The following is a 10,093-nucleotide window of genomic DNA, read 5'->3' as shown; positions in this document are numbered from 1 at the left end:
AGCCTCGCGGCCTTGCGGCCTTGTCCTTTCAGGTTCAGACAACAATGTTAACCGTTGAGCAGAGTAAGCAGAAATGTGCTGCGAAGCAGTTTGAACAGAAAGCAATGAGAAATCGTTAGAAAACAAAATGGCGATCCTTGTTACATCAAAATGGCCACTCATTGGTCAAATTCAGAAACCTGTATTTCTATTGTTATGTACATGAGACGGTTGGCCTTCGGCCACCAAAATACTATTGCCGTCAATCGTGAGAGGAGTCCATTTTTCGAGACCGACACTATTTGCTTGTCACCATCACTCCAAATCAATAGCAAATTATCTGGAGCAGCTCCGATTCTAGTTTTTTTTTTTTTTTGAAGTTTCATAATGCACATTGTGTTGAGCAGATCCCAATCGAGAAAAGCACAGGATGTAAATAAAAGCATAGCAAGCTAAGCAATAAGAAATAGCAAGGAAATGCCGAATGCCTTTAAGCCAAAAAGTCACACAGAAAGGGCACACAGTTATGGGGGACCAGGAGCACTGTGGTAGAAGAGGCAGTATCTGGGGTGCATTCAAAGGCCCCAAACAGAAGTCCAATTCACATGAACTACAGGATTTTAAACACTGTTTGTTTCAAGTAAAATGGAAGATGCATGTGGAAAAGTGGCTTACCTGTCATTACCAAAGGAAAAGCAGCATTTAATTCACAAAAGAAGGAGGAATCAAAGATCTCTTTCACATGGAAAGCAACATTTTTAAACACGGACACAAAACGGCTTGCATACGTGTGTGCAAGCAACAGCAGTTTAAATGTGAAAATGTATCACTGCTCACAGAAAGATCTCAGAGAAAAGACATGATGTGCGGGTTGATAAAAAACGATGTATATTATGCTTCACATACAAAACACCAGTGACCTTTGAAAAGCCACTTTGTTTTCATGAAAAAATGTCAGCCCAAGACATACCCTTTTTGCTGGATGTGGGACAGTTCAAATAGAAATCTTCCTCTGCCAGTCTGGATGTTACATCCCCCATCTAATTACCAACTGCAATAAAGTGTCCTGCTAAAGGTGTCGGAATTCAGTGTTCTCCAGACCTGCTGGCTCTGAAGGCATTGGCTGCAGGAGAAGTTCTGCTTGGTTGGAGCATGACCAATATGTGTGGAAATGGGGGCAGCAACTTCAAAGAGCAAGCTTCCAACACAAATAGACTGATAAAAACAAACTCTGGGTACAGGCTGACCCAGTGAAAACAAATGGCCGGAAGGCAGGAGAATTGTCATTTGTCCCACATGAAGATTCACAATTAATTTAAAAGGACTACTATCATTCAGGACTTTTTTCTCTGCAACCATAAGGCGGATTTTCTTCATTTTTTGTACCATTTTTTATGTACTTTCCAGGCTATTGTAGTGATATAAAATTCCTCCACCTGCGACTCGGTGAACTGTAATGGGCAGTTAAACTAGGTTTCTGGCTGATCTGAACATGTTCCAAATGTGAGAGTTGGTGAGCGCGTAGAAAATAAAATGAGGGACACCGTGGAAGTACTCAGAAGTACTATTTACTGCAGGTGGGTGCTGCTGGAAACTGATTGGAATTTGATTGCCGGTGTGGAATTGTATGGGAAACACCGTGATCTGTACTGCTTCCTTCGTGAGCCCGCAGCCGACAGGACGTCTTTTCCTGCAATGCCAGCTGCCTGGACTTGAAAGGAAACAAAGGTGTGTCTACTGCATGTTATCCCGCCCTCCTGGCGTGGTGACGCCCCCTTGGGGGGCTTAAAACTTGTGGACCGAGCGCACCCGCGTGCGCACCGTGGAAGTACTCAGAAGTACTGTTTACTGTTCACGGTGCGCGGCGCGGGACGCAGGGGCCAGGTTTGAAATATTTACTCTTTTAGGTGACAAAATGTATATTTCCATTGTAATTTATTTGTGCCCCTAAAATGTTAAATTTGATGAATATCTACATTTGTGGGGGCCCGTGTGAGTGTGAGACTTATAAGGATCATGAAGGTGTAAAGGGATATTTTTTTTTGGCAGAATGAGCACTCTATCTAGAACTGACCCGTGATTTGGAAAATATTTTAAAGTTCTGGCCTATGAAGGCTTTAGTGAAATGTACTTGCTCATAGTGTAATACGCAAGCCCTCCGTTATTTACTTGGATATCCACACACTTACTTATTTTGTTTGGGGTATCTGAGAATTAACGTTTGGGCTGAGCGTGAGATCGGTTGTTCAGCTGGCCAATAACAGTGTTAGACGGCCCCTCTGGAGCATGGTTGGTACGCTCTGCAATTGTAAGGCAGTTCGCCCCAATCAGCTGGTAAAAAAGACATACCCACTAGCTAAACCCATTTTTGTGTTCAATATGGGTAACACTGACACGGGAGGTCACTTGTCAGGGCGGGAATTTGCACTGAAAGAGGTATCAAGTAAAGAGATAGGTGGGCACTTGTTACCAGAGAGCACTTGTTACCAGAGAAGTGCAAGGTGCATGACACAGACCCGGTTTTTCTTCCGCAGGTGGAAATGAAATTGGGGGATAGAGTGATAAATACAGGCCTAGTCATGGCCCCCACACTAAAAAGTATATTGAGTGTACAGGAAAACATGTTTAGCTCTGCTATGGGACAAACAGGGGAGGGAGCTAAAATGAAAACAGGGGCTGATACCTCTCTCTTGGCACCGGTGGTTCTCGCTGAATTAGATAGAAGGGTTCAGTTGTCGACAGGGCCATCGACTCCTGCGAGGCTGAGAGCAGGTGGTTTTGATAATGTACACTTACATGAGGCCACTGATGAAGCAATCCGTCTTCCCGTGCCCCATTCCATTACGGGTGAGCAATCTGTGTATACTATTTCTGGGGTAAGGGTTATGGGATCCACAAACAAGGACAGTGAGGGGTTGGGTAGTCAGGTCGCCAACCCTTTTAAATCCCCTAGCACTCCCTTATCCTCCTCACCTATTCACTATCAGTCATTTGGTGCAAATGATCCTCATATTGGTCTGCTGTTTGAAGGCATCAATTCGGAGGACATGGTATCAACATATGCCACATTTCCAGTGCTTACAAGGATCCTGAATCTCCTAGATAAGGGTCACGAGCGGACCCACTTTGAGATCCAGAAACTTAGGTCCCTGATAATAGCCAACACAGAGAAAACGTGTAAAATGGAGGGCTATTTTCTGGCTTGGGAGAGATGTGTTGTGTCGGCAGGGCAGGGTGGTGTCCAAAGTAGAACGTATTTTCATGATCAGAATACGCAAACGGAATTTGAGAGCGAGGCCCTTCCTAAATCCTACGCAGAGGCTCTTATAAAAGGGAATAATGACCCTTTACTGCCTGATATATTGAGTTGTCTGTCCGAACTTAAACTAATGGTGTCCACAAATGGTCTCCAGATTAAAAATCTTGAGGAGAACATCGGGGCAGTGCAAGCCAACCTCAAATAATTTGAAGAGAAGCCCGAAATTAGTGACAGCTCCCTTGATGAGCCACAGATAGATGTCACTCTTGATAGCCCCTCAGTACATTTAAGGGCACTGGAGCAAGCAAATGATCACAAGGAGGATGAAAGGGGATCCAGGGCGGGGGGATCTCCCGTAGAGCGCACAAACACCTTCGAACAGCCTATCTCCCTTAGAGAAAAAAAATGAGGAAATGCAGAGGAAATTTCTGGCACTTTACCGGCTTTACACTCTTGAACTGCAACTAAAAAATCTCTCGCCTGCACTTCAAGCAAAGGCTGAATTAGTGGAACCCCAAGTGGGAGATAACCACACGGTAAATGGTGGGGAGATTGATAAGACAGGGAAACTTAACACCAAAGGGACCACATCTCCGAGGCCAGAAAACTAGCCCACTGGCTCCCAATAAAGGGGAGAATCGTGTTCAAAGCTCTGACACTGACACACAAGTGCATCCATCTCACTGCTTCCGACTACCTCTCACAAAGAATCCACCCCGTCGCCTCTACAAGACCAACCAGATCACCCTATACCAACATGCTCTGTGTGCCACTAGTAAAAAGAGCTAGAGCGGGCGGGTCCAACTTCCCATATCTCGCACCTACTCACTGGAATGCCTTACCTCCCCCTACCCAAAGTGAGGCCTCCCTCCTCGCTTTCCGTAAAGCAATGAAAACTATCCTCTTCTCATAAGGTCCCTTGTAGCGGCATGAATACTAACCATAGAACCCACTGCTTAAACTGTAATGACCAATCAATTAAGCTGTAATGATATCTATGTTTGTATTTTTCTTATATAATTTGCCATTTACTGCTACCACGCCTGTACCTCTGTAACTAAGCTCATGCAAGTAACAGCGCCTCAATTCCCTTGGGCTGCTTGCGCACTATATAAATATAAATAAATACATATAAATAAATAAATATGGGACGGAGTGGGGAGGGGGACGGGTCACCACCTCCGATACCCACTTTGATTCCTAGTGAAGATATCAAAAGTCTCGTAAAACAAGCAATAGATAAACTATTAGAAGACTCCTTCAGGCAGGGTGCCAGACCAACGGTCCCCCACAATTGGACCGAAGTACGGCACCCTTCCACCAAGAAGAAAGATAATTTCGAAGGGATTCCTAATGACAGTCAAAAACTTTGGTTGCCACAAGACTGGGTTGGGACGGAAAAACATCAAAGTGAGTCCTTAACCGTGACCAGGCTGGTTGGTGAATTAAATAATCCTAATAGCCTCTACAATCCTCCATGGCAGGGGGGCCCGAGTAATGTACAGTTGGCTCTGCCCAATCATGAAACACAGCACAAGGAGGGACCTGCAGTTCGGATTAACTTATCCTGCCCAGACCCTCTGAAATTTAAGTTAAATTTGATGTATGAACAACATGAAATGAGAGATACTTCTGAAAGAAACAACAATTACCAACCGATTAAACAATGGGAGAAATTGGCCCAAGCTGTGCACTCCACAGAAGAGGATAATTATAAGCCCTATAGGGCGGAGACAAGTGTTCTTGATAACTTTCCACAGAAAAAAGAGGAGCTCTGTGAAGGCTTTGTACATCAAACAGGGGGAGAGAATCGTAGTCCCTTCACATTGAAGAATCAATCTCTTAACAACGAGATATCCCATAGATTGGACCTGGAGAACACCTTATCCAACTGATTGCCCCTGCATTATGTTATACTTTATACTTCCCAAAGGCAGCCCGGTTTCACTAAATCGTCCAAGAGTTTTATCTCTCTCTAGTGAAATACCTAGACTCTCCATGATATGATATAATATGATATGGCATTTGTAACGCGCCTATACACAAGTGTTTGATCTCATCAGGTGATATCAAACTGGTGGATTTTATCCACCCAATGAGGTTTGATTATGTCAGACTCGTATTTTACTCCCAGGCCATCATGGATTTAGTAGTCTCCGAAATTGATGCACTCCACTGCTTCGGGTTCGATCTGGAACCTTTTAATAACAGATTGATCAGCCGAGGGGTAGAGGCAGAAGGGAGTAGTTCATTGAACACCACCATGTATTCTTTTTCAGAAAAAACTGGAGAAGGGGCAACTGGACAGATTATAAGTTCTGAAACAGTCTTAAAATTGTTGGTACAATCACTGAGTGAATCGTTAGCCAAAATACAATCTTTAAATGTGAAACCATAGACTACTTCAATGTACACAGTGGTATCTAAATCGCTTAGGTTGGCGTCTTGCTGTACTAGTCATCTATTTGAAGCAAGTATTTTCTGCCTTCAGGAGACATGGGCATTGGCTCCTCTAGTGCTTGATGGGTATTTTATGCATCAAGTGCTAGCAGTTAAAAAGGCCAGAGGGAGACCGGGGGGAGGTATGCTGATAGCTATCAGAAACTTGTTGCCCTTTAAGTGCCTTAAGCTTTTTTCCCTGCATAAGGGTTATATAGCTATGCTGTTGCATTTTTCACCCCCTACTCCTTTTGGTCAACTGTTGATAGTTAACATTTATTGGACCCCTGAGCTCGACCTAAGTAAATGTATTACCTTAATTGACACGATCATACAAGAATGTCAAATTTTGTGCAAAGTTCTGAATATTGTGATTTTGGGCGATTTTAACTCTGAAGCAGGCTTATACTCAAAGGGGGTACCTGGTGAGTCCTCGTTTTGTCCCAATGATGTTGGCTCCATGAGAAAACAAGTTCAGGGTTTAAGTGGAATCACTTTCTGATGAGTTGGGGCCTAAAGTGTGTAAATGACTGTTTGAGTAAGGAAGCCAATTGTTACACCTGGACTAACGGATCCGAATCCTCAACCATAGATTACATTTTTGTAAATATGCAACTATTAAATGCTACTCTGATTTTATAATTATACCTTCTGCGGTCAATGATCACAACATGCTTAAATTGACTATTCAGGCACCAATGGAGGCCATTGCTATGGATGTATATCCATTGATGATGGAGTCTAACACCGCAGGGAATAGAATTAATTGGCATAGTGATAATGTTGGAAAAATAAATAAGGTTTTCTTTCAGGAATATGACAGTAATGGCTGTGAAAAAAAAATTGCTAGCATGTGAACACATGGGGATTTTAATAACTATGTCAAGGGTGTGATTCTTGGGCCAAAAGGGATTAGGAGGCCTAAGAGACAGGGTCCCCCCCATACACATATTTTTTATTCAAATATTTATCAACTTAAAAAAGAAAGGAATCGCGAGATACGTCATCTAGTAAAACAGCCACACAGCCCAAAATTAGTGGAAGTGATTAAAAAGGTTACAAATGAGTGGAAAACCAAGGTGCGGTGTCACTAAAATCAAAAATCTTACAGCAGGATGCGGAAAGCATTCTTGAGGCATTATCAAAAACTAATATGAGACATTTTCGGACCTTGGTTAATGGGAAATGCGAAAAACAACCCAGAGAACAAGGTGGGTGTATTTCTTCGGCAGTCTGGGAAGGGCATTTTGGCTCCTTATACCGTCAACCCACAACCAACTGGCCAGTACCGGCACATCTCTTGGTATGTCCCTGGAATATCCCCTTTACGTTGCTGGACATACAAAGACTCATATCAATATGCTCGTCTTCGTGGGCTCCAGGGCCAAATATGCTTGCTAATGTGGTGTTTAAAGGTAACTCTAATTTATGGGCCAAGATGTTATTTCTTCTGTTTAAGGACATCGCCATTTCAAGGGTTTTTCCGACATGTTGGCATCTGTCCTATGTGGTCCCCATCTATTAAAAGGGTGATAGGTCTGCGCCATCCAGCTACAGACCTATCGCCCTGTTGGATGCTGATTCTAAAATCTTTGCTTCTCTGGTCCTGGAGTATATCCATTCTTGGATGAATAAAGAGGCAATATTATCTCCCCAGCAATTTGGATTTAGGAAAACAGTGGGCACGGATGTTGGGGGCCTCCTTCTGCCTATTTTCAGCAACAGACCAGATCAAGAGATAGCCAACCAATATACTTGGCATCAATAGATTTGAGTTCCGTGTTTGATCTCGTAAACAGAGCAACGTTATGGACTAAACTTTATGCCCTTGATATGCCTGCACAGCTTTTGTCAATTATCTACCATCTCCACGCTGAAACTAAGATTAGGGTGCGACTTAACATGGAGGGAACCCCCTTTGAAGAAATTATTACAACTAATGGTCTCAGACAGGGATGCATATTTGCGCCAACCATCTTTAATTTGTATTTATCCGATGTTGTCCCTGTCTTGGAAGAGGCATCGTTTGCAGCACCTAAAGTGGAGGGTAGGAAAATTGTCTGGACTGCATATGCTGATGATATTCTACTTTTTGACCTTGCTCCCATTGGTTTGCAACGTGTTCTTTTGTCCTTTAAGAAATATATAGGTGAAAATTCATTAGTCATTAATCGCACAAAAACCTTTGTTATGCGACTAAGCTATAAGAAATGCGCAATTAGATTTGCCTGCTTTTTAGATCTTGCCAAACTCACTATATGTCACGCCTTTTGTTATTTGGGATATCCAATTTTTGAGTTTTTAAGCAGGACCAATCTATGTGCATTTCTGGATAAGAAGATTACACCAATGATTGCACAACTGCGAAAAATGGATAACAAATATGGAAAATGTTCAATGTTACCGTGTGTGAAAGTGTATCGTAACAAGACCATTGCACAGTTGTGTTATGGAATTGGCCCCCTTGTGGTTCAGAAATGAAATTCCTAAGTACGCGGCACGCCTGCTGAGGACTTTGGTTTGGTACCTCCCCAGGTGTGTCCCACTTGCAGCGATATGATATGAACTCGCCTATACTCATTATCTAGTGTAATCCTTTGGCGTAGAGTATCACTGTATAGGAAATTGTTGGTGGGCAAGAAGTCCACCATGTATGGGATTATGGGACGGTACCTGGAAGCGGGCGAGGGCCTGTTCACGATCATACGGGAATTAGAGAGGGAATTGAAGAATCACTTGCAGAAGTTGGGGTTTCAAAAGACCTCCTTATTAATAATCCCATGAAGGTGAAGATGCTCCTACAGCATGTGGATTGGAATCTGACTGTTAGTACAATATCTAGTAAAACATTGTATGCACATTTGGTAAATAACAACAAAAAAATGGGTACCATGGAACCATATCTCATAAAATTCCCTAGCAAATTGCTTAGACAGGATTTTATGAAATTTCATTTTAATATTTTGGTGACGGGTCAGATTCTGAATATAAGGCAAGGTTCGTAAATCGCAGGCTCGGAGTGCAGTTTTTGTAATTTAGACTGTGGGGATGTAACATTAGAACACTTGTTGATCCAATGTACGGGACTTGGATCAGCACATATTGAATACTTCCTTAAATATGTGCCCAATCCAGAATGTGTCAATCTTGAAGCTTTCTGGATGAATATGTTGCATGGCTCTAAGGTCGGACTGCAATTAGCGGTGTTGCACTTTTTAAAAATCAAATGTGAATTATTAGATTAATGGATGACTATTAAATAAACCGCCCTGTTAGAAATTGGTCGCTTTTTGCGATCTAAGTGGGACCTAGAAATGCACTATTAAACATCATGGGTAAAGGGAAAAAGATTGTGACCATCAGCTGCACATTACGATATACTGAGTTACGTAATTTGAAACATCCAGCGTGAAAATAGCTTTTAAGTGTAAACTGTCTAGTGAAAAAAAGTGTTATAATATGTATTTGTATCTTTTGTTTGTAAGAATATTTTATGACATTTTTTGTAATTTTAGTAAAGATTTCTATTTTTGTAAAGGCTGCTGTGTAGCCAAAACAAATAAAAATAAAAAAATTAAAAAAATGAGGGACATGGGTAATAACTTACATATCATAACTGTTATGGTTTTTATGGAAATGGCAGAAAGGTGCCACAGGGCCATGCTAACTGGTACAGACCTGGTGGCCGGCTTATCTAATTCCCCATGATTAGCTGAATCAGAAAATAGGTATATTATGGCAGTTGCTAGAAACATTATGAAGTTATGACACATAAATAGTTTTTACCAAAAATTTGAAAGGAGAACAAATGGCAATTACAAATGGGAATTGCCATATGTTGCTCCAGACCCCTAAACCAATCCAGACTTGGAGGCTGGGTTTGGGAGGAGAGAGAAAGAGTAACTGCCCAATCCAAGTTGCAGGAATTATTGCAGGGTCCTTCCCCAAGATTGTAAAATTGGTGGTGTCATTGCTTCTATATAAGGGGGACTGTACTAGGAGAAGGGGACACAAAGGTACAGAGACACTGAAAGACAGACAGACAGAGAGACAGTGAGGGCTGCTGAAACATACCACCTGGCAGCTGGAAGGAAACACTCAGGATATTGCTGATACTGCATCTGGGTGGAGCTGTCTATTTCTAGGAAGGCCTCAAAGCTGGCTGGGTGATATGATGGAGAGTGTGAGGCCATCTTTGAGAGTGGAGTGACCAGACCCCTACCCTATCTTTCCAGAGTGTCCTGGAATGCAGCTGGCATTCCTGAACTTTAAACAGAGCCATTCTATGTAAGTAGAAGTGAGCCCTGGCAAACCAAATGGTGGGGGAGTATGCTTGCCTTAAACTCCTTTCCTTTATAGTGGGCAGGTGGGAGCAAAACTGTGTAGAACCTTAGCCTATTCAACTAGAAGTATTAA

Source organism: Ambystoma mexicanum, chromosome 4q (assembly GCF_040938575.1).
Source record: "Ambystoma mexicanum isolate Mex_15411 chromosome 4q, UKY_AmexF1_1, whole genome shotgun sequence".
Taxonomy (NCBI): Eukaryota; Metazoa; Chordata; class Amphibia; order Caudata; family Ambystomatidae; genus Ambystoma; species Ambystoma mexicanum.
The sequence above is the reverse complement of the archived record's forward strand: the minus strand, read 5'-3'. Positions refer to the sequence as shown.